Genomic DNA, 16,251 nt, shown 5'->3' with positions numbered 1-16,251 from the left:
GGTCTGCATTGTTGGATACTCTTATTGAGTAAAATATGTAAAAAAAAAGTTATATACCTCTAAACCCATTGTCCCGTATGTCCCGCATTCAACGTAACAAAATATACTGAGTGATCGTGAAATGTAAAATTGAAGTTACGTGCCCTCGTGTTTTAAAGTCCAAAAGACCCCACATTCTGTGTCAACATCAAGATAGCTGTTACCTTATTTTGATAAGCAATTATGAAATAATATACCTCTGGATGATAGGTTCAGATATACAGTAACATGTGGTTAACTTGGGCTTATCCAGAAAATGTCTGGGTGGTTGGAAACAGACACTATGAGTAACTTAAGTTCAGTCAACTGAAAGTTTGTATTGTGTCGCTAGTTGGGCAGAGTTTTCACTTTTGGGACGATCCCATTGGTTCCTTTGTACTGGAGTAAGAGAGGTCAGGTGTTTTTACTGTACTATGTCAACTAATAACCATTTAGAAGGAAATCACTGGAGTTACTATCAGTACATTACAACACTTAGTAATGACAGTATACCTGACAAGTAAATTACATACCTGGATCATAGTATATACATGTATTTAATCAGTAGAATGAACACATGGTACATATGGAACAGAATGGAAGCGAAAACAGAACACTGCTGCATTTGAAATGTATTGATAACTGTAAAACTTATATGAAAACAGCATCTTGTTAAATTGTTATATGCACACCATAATGGTAAAAATCTAAACCACAGTTAGAGCCTACTAGACCACAGTTCCACTCCCCTGGGCCTGATGAATGGTAGACTCCACATAGCTCTGGTCTCTTTAAAGACATGAATACATCTTTCAATTTAATTACACATAGAAACAAAAACAGTTTAAGACTAACAAAGGGAAAACCAGTGCAATTCCATAAGATAAGGGCTTACATTTAGCTATTATAATTAGACTATGGGGTGAACGGTTTTTCACACACCCAGTATTTTGGAGTAGCACATAGACCATTCTTCCAACTCTTCAATGGGTCTGATGCCGTCTGTGAGATCTCAACACACTCGTCATGCATGTTATTTGGTTCCCCTTCCATCCAATAGCTATAAAAAACACAGAGAATCAGAGTTGAAAATCATCCAATACAACATAGAGAATCAGACAGTTAACCTAGTCCCCAGGATCAGTTGTTACCATTCTACATAGAGAATCAGACAGTTAACCTAGTCCCCAGGATCAGTTGTTACCATTCTACAGAGAGAATCAGACAGTTAACCTAGTCCCCAGGATCAGTTGTTACCATTCTACATAGAGAATCAGACAGTTAACCTAGTCCCCAGGATCAGTTGTTACCATTCTACATAGAGAATCAGACAGTTAACCTAGTCCCCAGGCTCAGTTGTTATCATTCTACATAGAGAATCAGACAGTTAACCTAGTCCCCAGGCTCAGTTGTTACCATTCTACAGAGAGAGAGGGAGACAGAGAGCTGGGTGAGGAGAGGATGATCACACTGTAAAAAGTAATTTATTACAACAGAAAAAGAGTGTAAAAGTCCTCCAGAACCTCTTCACTCACGTAGGTTTAAATAGTGTTATGCCAATCCACTCCCAGATTCCATCTTTTTATATGTACCAATCCAGACATTCTTCTTAAATCCATTGATAAATATCTATAATATAATTTTGGAAGAAAAACAATGGCCATTATTTAATCTCCACAGCAGAGAAACACTTTTACATGTTATAAATAATAGTAGTAGTAGTCTAATAGTAGTAGTAGTAGTATAATGTACTCAGCCTGGTCACTAGAAATACAAGGGGATTCAGGATGTTTGAAAAGGTCCTGAGTACTTCCATATATTCCTTCCTCAGTGCTCACTAAAACAATACCAAACTGTTGCAGAACACTGGTGCAAACTCATGATGCCCAGAGGGGGAAGCGTGCTCAGACCACACAGACCAAGCACTCTGCTCTGACGACTGCACCACGACAGTTCACAATGCTCTAGCAAGCTGGGAGAGTACTTGATGGAAACAGAGAGTTGTGTTTAATCATTTTAGTTTTAAGCATTCCCCAACCCATAACCCAAACCTTAACCACTAACCGTAAGTGTTTTAACCCTGTAACCACACCGATTTAACCCAGTAACCACACAGAATTAACCCTGTAACCACCCGATTTAACCCAGTAACCACACAGAATTAACCCTTTAACCATGTGGAATTAATGCGTCAAAAATATATTAATCTAGATTACATTTGAATTTAGAAGTGAAACTATGAGATCAGGTTGCAGCCTCAGCTTCTATACTATAGAATAGGTCTAGATATAGTCTCATGAAAACTTACTTTGCTGACAGGAAGTATATTTTATAAATTGACAGTGATATGAACATTGGTGATACAATTGGTTACACAGGTTGAATACTAATCAGAGAAGTAGATAATAATAATAATAATAAAGAAACAGTAGTATTATAGTATTACTAATGTGTTATCTATTACCTGTTCTTCTCTGCTGTTTATAATAACCAAATCAGCACCCATTGTTCTGCACTGCCGCTGACCGGCCCCAGAGCTGTCCATCGTGGAGGAGACATAGTAACAGCTGGTGCCAAACTTCCACCATCCATCCAGACAGGGTTTCTCTGAGATAAACGGAATAGAACAGCAGGCACGTAAAAGTCGATAAATATATTATGTCTCTTCTAAGTATGAAATAAAATGATACTTCTAAATTAGGAAAATTAAAGACTGCACTAACCATAGAACCTAAGGCTGTTTTTTAACTGGTCTCTCTCTGTGGTCCTGGTATTTAGACTATTCTGTAACTGGTTTCTCTCAGTGGTCCGGGTATTTAGACTATTCTGTAGCTGGTCCCTCTCCCGAGTTATTGTGGTGAGAATATTGTGCAACTGGTCTCTGTCTTTAGTTTTGGTTGTGAGACTATTCTGTAGCTTGTTTTTCTCTGCGGTCCTGGTATTTAGACTATTCTGTAACTGGTTTCTCTCAGTAGTCCTGGTATTTAGACTATTCTGTAGCTGGTCTCTCTCCGTGGTCCTGGTATTTAGACTATTCTGTAACTGGTCTCTCTCAGTGGTCCTGGTATATAGACTATTCTGTAACTGGTCTCTCTCAGTGGTCCTGGTATTCAGACTATTCTGTAACTGGTCTCTCTCTGTAGTACTGGTATTTAGACTATTCTGTAACTGGTCTCTCTCAGTGGTCCTGGTATTTAGACTATTCTGTAGCTGGTCTCTCTCCCGAAGTTATTGTGGTGAGAGTATTGTGCAACTGGTCTCTGTCTTTAGTTTTGGTTGTGAGAATATTCTGTAGCTTGTTTTTCTCTCGCGGTCCTGGTATTTAGACTATTCTATAACTGGTTTCTCTCAGTAGTCCTGGTATTTAGACTATTCTGTAACTGGTCCCTCTCCGTGGTCCTGGTATTTAGACTATTCTGTAACTGGTCTCTCAGTGGTCCTGGTATTCAGACTATTCTGTAACTGGTCTCTCTCAGTGGTCCTGGTATTTAGACTATTCTGTAACTGGTTTCTCTCAGTGGTCCGGGTATTTAGACTATTCTGGAGCTGGTCTCTCTCCGAGTTATTGTGGTGAGAGTATTGTGCAACTGGTCTCTGTCTTTAGTTTTGGTTGTGAGACTATTCTGTAGCTGGTTTTTCTCTGCGGTCCTGGTATTTAGACTATTCTGTAACTAGTTTCTCTCAGTAGTCCTGGTATTTAGACTATTCTGTAACTGGTCTCTCTCCGTGGTCCTGGTATTTAGACTATTCTTGTAACCGGTCTCTCTCAGTGGTCCTGGTATTTAGAGCTATTCTGTAACTGTTCTCTCTCTAGTGGTCCTGGTATTTAGACTATTCTGTAACTGGTCTTTCTCAGTGGTCCTGGTTTTTAGACTATTCTGTAACTGGTGTCTCTCTGTAGTACTGGTATTTAGACTATTCTGTAACTGGTCTCTCTCAGTGGTCCGGGTATTTAGACTATTCTGTGGTTGGTCTCTCCCCCGAATTATTGTGGTGAGAGTAGTGTGCAACTGGTCTCTGTCTTTAGTTTTGGTTGTGAGAGTATTCTGTAGCTGGTTTTTCTCTGCGGTCCTGGTATTTAGACTATTCTGTAACTGGTTTCTCTCAGTAGTCCTGGTATTTAGAGCTATTCTGTAGCTGGTCTCTCTCAGTGGTCCTGGTATTTAGACTTTTCTGTAACTGGTTTCTCTCAGTGGTCCTAGTATTTAGACTTTTCTGTAGATGGTCTCTCTCAGTGGTCCTGGTATTTAGACTATTCTGTAGCTGGTCTCTCTCAGTGGTCCTGGTATTTAGACTATTCTGTAGCTGGTCTCTCAGTGGTCCTGGTATTTAGACTATTCTGTAGCTGGTCTCTCTGCCGAAAGTTATTGTGGTGAGAGTATTGTGCAACTGGTCTCTGTCTTTAGTTTTGGTTGTGAGACTTTTCTGTAACTGGTTTCTCTCAGTGGTCCTAGTATTTAGACTATTCTGTAGCTGGTCTCTCTCAGTGGTCCTTGTATTTAGACTATTCTGTAGCTGGTCTCTCTCAGTGGTCCTGGTATTTAGACTATTCTGTAACTGGTTTGTCTGCGGTCCTGTTATTTAACCTGTTAGGGCTAGGGGGCAACGCATTGACACGGCTGGATAAAAAACCATACCCGATTTAATCTGGTTACCACTCCTACTCAGTAACTAGAATATGCATATACTTATTACATATGGATAGAAAACACCCTAAATTTTCTAAAACTGTTTGAATTTGTCTGTGAGTATAACAGAACTCAAATGGCAGGTCAAAACCTGAGAGATTCCTTTACAGGAAGTGGCCTGTCTGACCATTTCTGGAAATTCTTTTGCCATCTCTACTCATTTTACTAAGGATCTCTGCTCCTAACGTGACACTTCCCACGGCTCCAATAGGCTCTCAGAGCCCGGGAAAAAGAGAGAATGTCGTCATTCCAGCCCCAGGCTGAAACACATTATCACCTTTCTCAAGTGGCCCATCAAGAGACACTAGCTTATGCGCGTGACCCCGACCGCCTTCCGCCTTTGGGATTTTTTTTCCTCTGTTTGCCGAAAAAGGAGATTCCCTGTCGGAATATTATCGCTTTCTCACGAGAAAAATGACGTAAAAATTGATTTTAAACAGCGGTTGACATGCTCGCGTACGGCAATGGAATACTTTGAATTTTATTGTCGAGGAATTGCGCTAGCGCCACACTTCTTTACTATTTGGGATAGTGTCTGAACGCATTAACAAAACGCCGCTATTCGGATATACGATGGATTATTTTGGACCAAACCAACATTTGTTATTGAAGTAGACGTCCTGGGTGTGCATTCTGACGAAGACAACAAAAGGTAATGACATTTTTATAATAGTAAATATGATTATGGTGAGTGCTAAACTTGCCGAGGTGTCTAAATAGCGAGCCCTGATGCCTGGGCTATGTACTTAGAATATTGCAAAATGTGCTTTCACCAAAAGCTATTTTAAATCGGACATACTCGAGTGCATAGAGGAGGTCTGTATCTATAATTCTTAAAATAATTGTTATGCTTTTTGTGAACGTTTATCGTGAGTAATTTAGTAAAATGTTAGCGAATTCCCGTAAGTTTGCGGGGGTATGCTAGTTCTGAAACGTCACATGCTAATGTAAAAGCTGTTTTTGATATAAATATGAACTTGATTGAACAAAACATGCATGTATTGTATAACATAATGTCCTAGGTTTGTCATCTGATGAAGATCATCAAAGGTGAGTGCTGCATTTAGCTGTCTTCTGGGTTTTGGTGACATTATATGCTGGCTTGAAAAATGGGTGTCTGATTATTTCTGGCTTGGTACTCTGCTGACATAATCTAATGTTTTGCTTTCGTTGTAAAGCCTTTTTGAAATCGGACAGTGTGGTTAGATTAACGAGAGTCTTATCTTTAAATGGCTGTAAAATAGTCATATGTTTGAGAAATTGAAGTAATATGATTTTGAAGATTTTGAGAATCGCGCCACAGATGGCAGTGGCTGTTACGTAGGTGGGACGAATTCGTCCCCCGGTCCCATAGAGGTTAACCTCTCTAGGCTAGGCGGGACGAATTGTCCCACCTACGTAACAGCCACGGCTATCCTGTATGCGATTTTCAAAACTTAAAAATCCTATTACTCAATTTCTCAAACATATGACTATTTTCCCGCAACCATTCTTAACCTGTTAGGGCTAGGGGGCAGCATTGACACGGCTGGTAAAAACATACCCGATTTAATCTGGTTTCCACTCCCCTACTCAGTAACTAGAATATGCATTACTTATTAGCATATGGATAGAAAACACTAAATTTTCTAAAATCTGTTTGAATGGTGCTGCGAGTATAACAGAACTCAAATAGCAGGTCAAAACCTGAGAGATTCCTTTAGAAGTGGCCTGTCTGACCATTTCTGGAACTTCTTTGCCATCTCTGTCATATTAGTGGATCTCTTGTCTTGAGCACTTCCACGTGGGTCCATAGGCTCTCAGGCCGGGAAAAAGACGTCGTCATTCCAGCCCCAGGCTGAACACTTTCTTTTTTCACACGCCTTTCGTGCTCCATCAAGATTGCTAACTTGCTCTTGCGTGCCCCGATTCCCACCTTTGGTTTTCCTCTGTTTGCCGAAAGATTCCCTGTCGGAATTTTATCGCTTTCTCGCGGGAAAGACGTAAAATTGATTTTAAACAGCGGTTGACATGCTTCGACGTACGGCAATGGAATACTTTGAATTTTATTGTCAGGAATGCAAGGCCCTTGTAACACTCTCTTTACTATTTCGGATAGTGTCTGCGAAACGCACGAACAAAACGCACTATTCGGATATAACGATATGGATTATTTTGGACTCCAAACCAACATTTGTTATTGAAGTAGACGTCCTGGGTGTACTTCTGGAAGACAACAAAAGGTAATGACATTTTTATAATAGTAAATATGATTATGGTGAGTCTAAACTTGCCGGGTGTCTAAATCCGAGACCCCGTGATGCCTGGGCTATGTACTTAAGAATATTGCAAAATGTGCTTTTTCACCCAAAAAAGCTATTTTAAAATCGGAGCCATAAGTGCATAGAGGAGGTCTGTATCTATAATTCTTAAAATAATTGTTATGCTTTTTGTGAACGTTTATCGTGAGTAATTTAGTAAAGTGTTAACCCGAATTCCCGTTAAGTTTGCGGGGGTATGCTAGTTCTGAACGTCATTGTAATGCTAGCTGATTTTGATATAAATATGAACTTGATTGAACAAAACATGCATGTATTGGACTTACTGTGTCCTAGGGTTGTCATCTGATGAAGATCATCAAAGGTGAGTGCTGCATTTGCTTTGTCTTCTGGGTTTTGGTGACATTATATATGCTGGCTTGAAAAAGGGTGTCTGATTATTGGCTTGGTACTCTGCTGACATTCTAATGTTTTGCTTTCGTTGTAAAGCCTTTTTGAAATCGGACAGTGTGGTTAATTAATGCGAAGAGTCTTATCTTTAAATGGCTGTAAAATAGCCATATGTTTGAGAAATTGAAGTAAATATGATTTGAAGATTTTGAAAATCGCGCCACAGGATGGTGGTGGTTGTTACGTAGGTGGGACGAATCTATCACGTCCCATAGAGGTTAAAGATAACTTTAATGTGTAAACCATACTGTCTGATTTTCAAATAAGTAATATGATTTTATTTTCAAACGCGCTATAAACGAAAACTATTCGTGGGTGATTATCCGGTCCCCATAGAGTTAACAAGATAGAACCGATAATCAGACACCTCATTCAAACTTTCCAAGCTCTTATAATCTAATATAACCATCTTGAGCACATTTCAACCGCTAACCCAAAGACAAAGCAATATCGCACCACACTGATGATCTTCATCGAACCCAGGGATATTATTTAAATTCCTACCAATGCATGTTTTGTTCAATGAAGTTCATATTTATCCGAAAATTTACACTGTGACGTTCATTATTAGCACACCCCCCCAAAACTTCCGGGTTCGTAACATTAATAAACTCAGATAACATTCTTAGCACTACGATAGAACTCCTCTATGCACTATAGTTCGATTTCAGAATGGCTGCGTGAAAACATTTTTGAATATTCAAGCATGCAACGACACCCGGCAAGTTTAGCACTACTATAATCTATTTACGCTTAAAAATTTCATACCTGCTTTGTTGTCTTCCGTCAGAAACACACCCAGGACAACTTCAACAAATGTTGGCTGGTCCAAAGCAATCCATGGTTATATAGCGTTGTGGTTTCAGAAACATCCAATGGTAACGAAGTGTCACGCTGCAATTCGTGACAATAAAATTTCTGATTCCATCCCTACCAAGCATGTCAACCTGTTAAAATCATACATTTTTCTCGTAGAAATACAAGACCTTTAGGAATCTTTTTCGACAAACGAGGAAAAATCCCAAAGGCAGTTGGGTCCCGCGACATAAGTTGGTTGATGGGCCACGGTGCTAATGTGTTTCGGCCGGGGCTGGACATTCATGGTTCTGTTTTTTCCCGGGCTCTGAGCGCTATCGACGTTACGTCGAAGTGTTAGAGCAGTCCGCAGAAAATAATGATAGAGAGATGGAAAAAGTTGTCCAGACAGGCCACTTCCTAAAGGACGACCTGCCATTGGAGTCCTGTTCTCACAGTTTTAGGAAAATTGAGGGTGTTTTACCATCATGCTAATACAGAATATATTCTAGTGCGAGTGTCAACCAGACGGTATGTTTTTTATCGAGCCGGTCTAAGCTGCCCCCTGCCCTAACAGGTATTAAACTATTACAACTGCTCTCTCTCTTTGGTCCTTGAGTTAAGACTATTCTTTAATTGATCCCTTTCAGCAGTCATAACCTTTAGACTATTTTGATGCTGGTCTCTATCTTTGGTGCTTGTGGTAAGACTATCTTGTAGTTGGTCTCTCTCGTCGTCCTGGTATTTAGGCTATTCTGTAGCTGGTCTCTCTTCAGTGGTCCTGGTATTTAGACTATTCTGTAGCTGTCTCTCCCGAGTTATTGTGGTGAGAGTATTGTGCAACTGGTCTCTGTCTTTAGTTTTGGTTGTGAGACTATTCTGTAGCTGGTTTTTCTCTGCGGTCCTGGTATTTAGACTATTCTGTAACTGGTTTCTCTCAGCACGTCCTGGTATTTAGACTATTCCTGTAGCTGGTCTCTCTCAGTGGTCCTGGTATTTAGACTATTCTGTAACGGTTTCTCCTCAGTGGTCCTGGTGTTTAGACTATTCTGTAGATGGTCTCTCCTGGTCCTTGTATTTAGACTATTCTGGCTGGTCTCTCTCAGTGGTCCTGGTATTTAGACTATTCTGTAACTGGTTTCTCTCTGCGGTCCTGTTATTTAAACTATTCTGCAACTGCGTCTCTCTTGTCCTTGAGTTAAGACTATTCTTTAATTGACCCCTTTCAGCAGTCATAACCTTTTAGACTATTTGATGCTGGGTCTCTATCTTTGGTGCTTGTGGTGAGACTATCTTGTAGTTGGTCTCTCTCTGTCGTCCCTGGTATTTAGGCTATTCTGTAGCTGGTCTCTCTCCTCAGTTTTTGTGTTAAGGCTATTCTGCCATTGATCTCATTTCCTGTGTTCGTGTGGTGAGTTATTCTGCAACTTGTCTTTCTCCTTAGTTGTGGTTGTGAGAGTATTCTGTAGCTGGTCTCTCTCTTCTGTCAGGGTGTTGTAGCTGGTCTGTATCTCATCTCTCTCTTTAGTCAGGTTGTTTTACTGTTCTGTAGCTGGTCTCTCTCTTTAGTCAGGGTGTTGTAACTTGTCTGTAGCAGGTCTTTCTCTTTTTGAAACTGGTCTCTCTCTTTAGTCAGGGTGTTGTAACTTGTCTGTAGCAGGTCTTTCTCTTTTTGAAACTGGTCTCCCTCTTTAGTCAAGTTAACCTCTCTAGGCTGGGCGGGATTTAATTCGTCCCACCTACGTAACAGCCACGGCTACTCCTGTGGGCGCGATTTTCAAAACCTTAAAAATCCTATTACTTCAATTTCTCAAACATATGACTATTTTACAGCCATTTAAAAGATAAGACTCTCGTTAATCTAACCACACTGTCCGATTTCAAAAAGGCTTTACACGAAAGCAAAACATTAGATTATGTCAGCAGAGTACCAAGCCAGAAATATTCAGACACCCATTTTCCAAGCCAGCATATAATGTCACCAAAACCCAGAAGACAGCTAAATGCAGCACTTACCTTTGATGATCTTCATCAGATGACAACCCTAGGACATTATGTTACTTTACAATACATGCATGTTTTGTTCAATCAAGTTCATATTTATATCAAAAACCAGCTTTTTACATTAGCAGGTGACGTTCAGAACTAGCATACCCCCGCAAACTTCCGGGAATTCCGCTTAACATTTTACTAAATTACTCACGATAAACGTTCACAAAAAAGCATAACAATTATTTTAAGAATTATAGATACAGACCTCCTCTATGCACTCGATATGTCCGATTTTAAAATAGCTTTTGTGAAAGCACATTTTGCAATATTCTAAGTACATAGCCCAGGCATCACGGGCTCGCTATTTAGACACCCGCGCAAGTTTAGCTACTCACCATAATCATATTTACTATTATAAACATTTCATTACCTTTTGTTGTCTTCGTCACAATAGCACACCCAGGACAGCTACTTGCAATAACAAATGTTGGTTTGGTCCAAAATAATCCATCGTTATATCCGAATAGCGAGCGTTTTGTTTGTGCGTTCCAGACACTATCCGAAATAGTAAAGAAGTGTCACGCTTGGCGCAATTCGTGACAATAAAATTCTAAGTATTCCATTACCGTACTTCGAAGCATGTCAACCGCTGTTTAAAATCAATTTTTACAACATTTTCTCGTAGAAAAGCGATAATATTCCGACAGGGAATCTCCTTTTCGCAAACAGAGGAAAAAATCCCAAAGCGGTGCGGTCGGGGTCACGCGATAAGCTAGTGTCTCTTGATGGGCCACTTGAGAAAGGCGATAATGTGTTTCAGCTCCTGGGGCTGGAATGACGAACATTCTCTTTTTTCCCGGGCTCTGAGCGCCTATGACGACGTGGGAAGTGTCATCGTTAGAGCAGAGATCCTTAGTAAATGATAGAGATGGAAAAGAAGTTCAACAAATGGTCAGACAGGCTTTCCACTTCCTGTGAAAGGAATCTCTCAGGTTTTGACCTGCCATTTGAGTTCTGTTATACTCACAGACACCATTCAAACAGTTTTAGAAAATTGAGGGTGTTTTCTATCCATATGTAATAAGTATATGCATATTCTAGTTACTGAGTAGGAGTGGTAACCAGATTAAATCGGGTATGTTTATCCAGCCGTGTCAACGCTGCCCCCTAGCCCCTAACAGGTTAAACTATCTATGCAACTGCTCTCTCTTTGGTCCTTGAGTTAAGACTATTCTTTAATTCGATCCCTTTCAGCAGTCATAACCTTTAGACTATTTTGATGCTGGTCTCTATCTTTGGTGCTTGTGGTGAGACTATCTTGTAGTTGGGTCTCTCTCTGTCGATCCTGGTATTTAGGCTATTCTGTAGCTGGTCTCTCTCAGTGGTCCTGGTATTTAGACTATTCTGTAGCTGGGTCTCTCTCAGTGGTCCTGGTATTTAGACTATTCTGTAGCTGGTCTCTCTCAGTGGTCCTGGTATTTAGACTATTCTGTAGCTGGTCTCTCTGCCGAGTTATTGTGGTGAGAGTATTGTGCAACTGGTCTCTGTCTTTAGTTTTGGTTGTGAGACTATTCTGTAGCTGGTTTTTCTCTGCGGTCCTGGTATTTAGACTATTCTGTAACTGGTTTCTCTCAGCAGTCCTGGTATTTAGACTATTCTGTAGCTGGTCTCTCTCAGTGGTCCTGGTATTTAGACTATTCTGTAACTGGTTTCTCTCAGTGGTCCTGGTGTTTAGACTATTCTGTAGATGGTCTCTCTCAGTGGTCCTTGTATTTAGACTATTCTGTAGCTGGTCTCTCTAGTGGTCCTGGTATTTAGACTATTCTGTAACTGGTTTCTCTCCTGCGGTCCTGTTATTTAAACTATTCTGCAACTGCTCTCTCTCTTTGGTCCTTGAGTTAAGACTATTCTTTAATTGATCCCTTTCAGCAGTCATAAACCTTTAGACTATTTTGATGCTGGTCTCTATCTTTGGTGCTTGTGGTGAGACTATCTTGTAGTTGGTCTCTCTCTGTCGTCCTGGTATTTAGGCTATTCTGTAGCTGGTCTCTCTCCTCCGAGTTTTTGTGTTTAAGGCTATTCTGCCATTGATCTCTTTCCTGTGTTCGTGTGGTGAGAGTATTCTGCAACTTGTCTTTCTCCTTAGTTGTGGTTGTGAGAGTATTCTGTAGCTGGTCTCTCTCTTTCTGTCAGGGTGTTGTAGCTGGTCTGTATCTCATCTCTCTCTTTAGTCAGGTTGTTGTTACTGTTCTGTAGCTGGTCTCTCTCTTTAGTCGGGTGTTGTAACTTGTCTGTAGCAGGTCTTTCTCTTTTTTGAAACTGGTCTCTCTCTTTAGTCAGGGTGTTGTAACTTGTCTGTAGCAGGTCTTTCTCTTTTGAAACTGGTCTCCCTCTTTAGTCAAGTTAACCTCTCTAGGCTAGGCGGGACGAATTCGTCCCACCTACGTAACAGCCACGGCTATCCTGTGGCGCTGATTTTCAAAACCTTAAAAATCCTATTACTTCAATTTCTCAAACATATGACTATTTTACAGCCATTTAAAGATAAGACTCTCGTTAATCTAACCACACTGTCCGATTTCAAAAAGGCTTTACAACGAAAGCAAAACATTAGATTATGTCAGCAGAGTACCAAGCCAGAAATAATCAGACACCCATTTTTCAAGCCAGCATATAATGTCACCAAAACCCAGAAGACAGCTAAATGCAGCACTCACCTTTGATGATCTTCATCAGATGACAACCCTAGGACATTATGTTATACAATACATACATGTTTTGTTCAATCAAGTTCATATTTATATCAAAACCAGCTTTTTACATTAGCATGTGACGTTCAGAACTAGCATACCCCCGCAAACTTCCGGGAATTCGCTAACATTTTACTAAATTACTCACGATAAACGTTCACAAAAAGCATAACAATTATTTTAAGAATTATAGATACAGACCTCCTCTATGCACTCGATATGTCCGATTTTAAAATAGCTTTTGGTGAAAGCAGCATTTTGCAATATTCTAAGTACATAGCCCAGGCATCACGGGCTCGCTTATTTAGACACCCGGCAAGTTTAGCACTCACCATAATCATATTTACTATTATAAAAATTTCATTACCTTTTGTTGTCTTCGTCAGAATACACACCCAGGACAGCTACTTCAATAACAAATGTTGGTTTGGTCCAAAATAATCCATCGTTATATCCGAATAGCGGCGTTTTGTTCGTATGCGTTCCAGACACTATCCGAAATAGTAAAGAAGTGTCACGCTTGGCGCAATTCGTGACAATAAAATTCTAAGTATTCCATTACCGTACATCGAAGCATGTCAACCGCTGTTTAAAATCAATTTTTACGACATTTTTCTCGTAGAAAAGCGATAATATTCCGACAGGGAATCTCCTTTTCGGCAAACAGAGGAAAAAAATCCCAAAGGCGGTGGCGGTCGGGGTCACGCGCATAAGCCAGTGTCTCTTGATGGGCCACTTGAGAAAGACGATAATGTGTTTCAGCCTGGGGCTGGAATGACGACATTCTCTTTTTTCCGGGCTCTGAGCGCCTATGGACGACGTGGGAAGTGTCACGTTAGAGCAGAGATCCTTAGTAAATGATAGAGATGGAAAAGAAGTTCAACAAATGGTCAGACAGGCCACTTCCTGTAAAGGGGAATCTCTCAGGTTTTGACCTGCCATTTGAGTTCTGTTATACTCACAGACACCATTCAAACAGTTTTAGAAAATTGAGGGTGTTTTCTATCCATATGTAATAAGTATATGCATATTCTAGTTACTGAGTAGGAGTGGTAACCAGATTAAATCGGGTATGTTTTTTATCCAGCCGTGTCAATGCTGCCCCTAGCCCTAACAGGTTAAACTATTCTGCAACTGCTCTCTCTCTTTGGTCCTTGAGTTAAGACTATTCTTTAATTGATCCCTTTCAGCAGTCATAACCTTTAGACTATTTTGATGCTGGTCTCTATCTTTGGTGCTTGTGGTGAGACTATCTTGTAGTTGGTCTCTCTCTGTCGTCCTGGTATTTAGGCTATTCTGTAGCTGGTCTCTCTCAGTGGTCCTGGTATTTGGACTATTCTGTAGCTGGTCTCTCTCAGTGGTCCTGGTATTTAGACTATTCTGTAGCTGGTCTCTCAGTGGTCCTGGTATTTAGACTATTCTGTAGCTGGTCTCTCTGCCGAGTTATTGTGATGAGAGTATTGTGCAACTGGTCTCTGTCTTTAGTTGTGGTTGTGAGAGTATTCTGTAGCTGGTCTCTCTCTTCTGTCAGGGTGTTGTAGCTGGTCTGTATCTCATCTCTCTCTTTAGTCAGGTTGTTGTTACTGTTCTGTAGCTGGTCTCTCTCTTTAGTCAGGGTGTTGTAACTTGTCTGTAGCAGGTCTTTCTCTTTTTGAAACTGGTCTCTCTCTTTAGTCAGGGTGTTGTAACTTGTCTGTAGCAGGTCTTTCTCTTTTGAAACTGGTCTCCCTCTTTAGTCAAGTTAAGACAGCTGGTGGGTTGCCGATCTCCTTCTTTAGTCAGAAGGCTGTAATTGGCATGTTGGTCTCTGTTGTGTAGTGATGATCGTTGACTCCATCTGTAAAAGGGAAAGTTAATAAATTATTCAAATATGTGTAACTATCACACCGTTGACGTTTACCAAACGTTTACCTACTTACAGTACCTACTTACGTTTACCTACTTACAGTAGACAAACAGGCCTATGAGCCCAGCCAGTAGGATAACACACAGCAGCCCCAGACACACTGCAGCAACTCCAGAGGGTCTCTTCCACCACTGAAAATGTACTGAATCACAGGGAAATATCATGTAAGAGCTTTGAACTCTCTCTGGTAACATTTAAAAAAACATATATTATCCAGGATGTTAAGGAACAAAAGCTGTGAGTTTGTACTTGAATTGATACCTGAAAATGTAACACTGGGCTTGTTGGGAGACGTGTCATCATCAATATCCATGGTCTGCATTGTTGGATTCTCCACCTGTGTTTGTATAGATTGTCTCTTACATTTCCTAGAACTCAAATGCTATATTTTCCTCTGTTACTTCAGCTCTAGTGTAGGTTTGTATCTGTGTCTTATGTTTTGTCAAGTCAAATACTTGAAGTGAGTTTGACTTCACTTACCCAGTACAAAGGACAAAATAGTATAGTCCCAAATGCAAACTCGACCCAAGTAGTGACCCATGTATGGTGGTCAAGCTACATCAAGCACACTTCAGTATTTGACATACATAGTTATGTACTTTTGGCCCAGTTACGGTTCACCTGCTTAGTCCCCCAGAGACACTAACATAATACATAAGAATCAGATAATAAACACTCCTCATAAAATGATGATATCTGGTTAAATAGAGAAAATAAATCTTACCACAGTCTTCGAGAGATGAAAACGGATACATCCAAATATGTTACATTGGTTTGTTAAGACGAACGAAACGAGATGTACTGAGTGAGGATGAAATGTAAGATAACATGTCCACATGTTTTTTATAGGCTGAACTTTTTGTGTCAACATCAGCATATCCTTTCAATTATTTGGTCAAACAAGTATGAACTAATATACCACTGGATGCTGTGTTCAGATACAAGGTAACGTGGTTAAGTCAAACTCAAGTCATACTGAAGGTTCAATTTACTGAATGCTGCATGGTAGTGTTTCATTTCCCCTCTCTCTAAGCACATAAGCTATAGGGGTCAAAGGTAAACTTTAGTTTAAAATGAATGGTTGAATGTTCAGCTACTCCAAAATTCTAAAGCTTGGAAAACTTGGAAGGCTGAATGTGGCAAGGCAAAATGTGTCTATACCTTATTTAAAGCCCTGTCAACTGCCATTTTATAATAATGTTCAGTATTCAAACTGGGTTCTGAACTTTCTAACCTTGCTCCTGTCCCGACCTACAGTAACTCAGTAACTGGTTGCTGAACCCTGTTCGGGAGGAGGGTGCTAGAATGGTTTTAGCCAACAACAGATTCACCAAACTGTCCATTACAGTCCTAGCTGGTAACGTCATAATCACTCTATATATATAAAACGCTAT

The 16,251-nt window shown here is 40.3% G+C and overlaps 2 long non-coding RNA genes across 2 annotated transcripts; both read right to left on the bottom strand.

The window, feature by feature from the left end:
- Positions 1-556: 556 nt before the first annotated feature.
- LOC123732942 (uncharacterized) lies at positions 557-1,901 on the bottom strand. The gene is made up of 2 exons (XR_006763516.1): positions 1,554-1,901; positions 557-1,078 (listed from the first exon to the last, which is right to left on the bottom strand). It is a non-coding gene; the product is annotated as an uncharacterized lncRNA (long non-coding RNA).
- A 12,767-nt stretch (positions 1,902-14,668) lies between these two features.
- On the bottom strand, positions 14,669-15,684 carry LOC123732946 (uncharacterized). The gene is made up of 4 exons (XR_006763519.1): positions 15,582-15,684; positions 15,119-15,194; positions 14,884-14,999; positions 14,669-14,788 (listed from the first exon to the last, which is right to left on the bottom strand). It is a non-coding gene; the product is annotated as an uncharacterized lncRNA (long non-coding RNA).
- Between the last annotated feature and the right edge of the window lie 567 nt (positions 15,685-16,251).

Source organism: Salmo salar, unplaced genomic scaffold, assembly GCF_905237065.1.
Source record: "Salmo salar unplaced genomic scaffold, Ssal_v3.1, whole genome shotgun sequence".
NCBI classification, from domain to species: domain Eukaryota; kingdom Metazoa; phylum Chordata; class Actinopteri; order Salmoniformes; family Salmonidae; genus Salmo; species Salmo salar.
The sequence above is the reverse complement of the archived record's forward strand: the minus strand, read 5'-3'. Positions and strand labels throughout refer to the sequence as shown.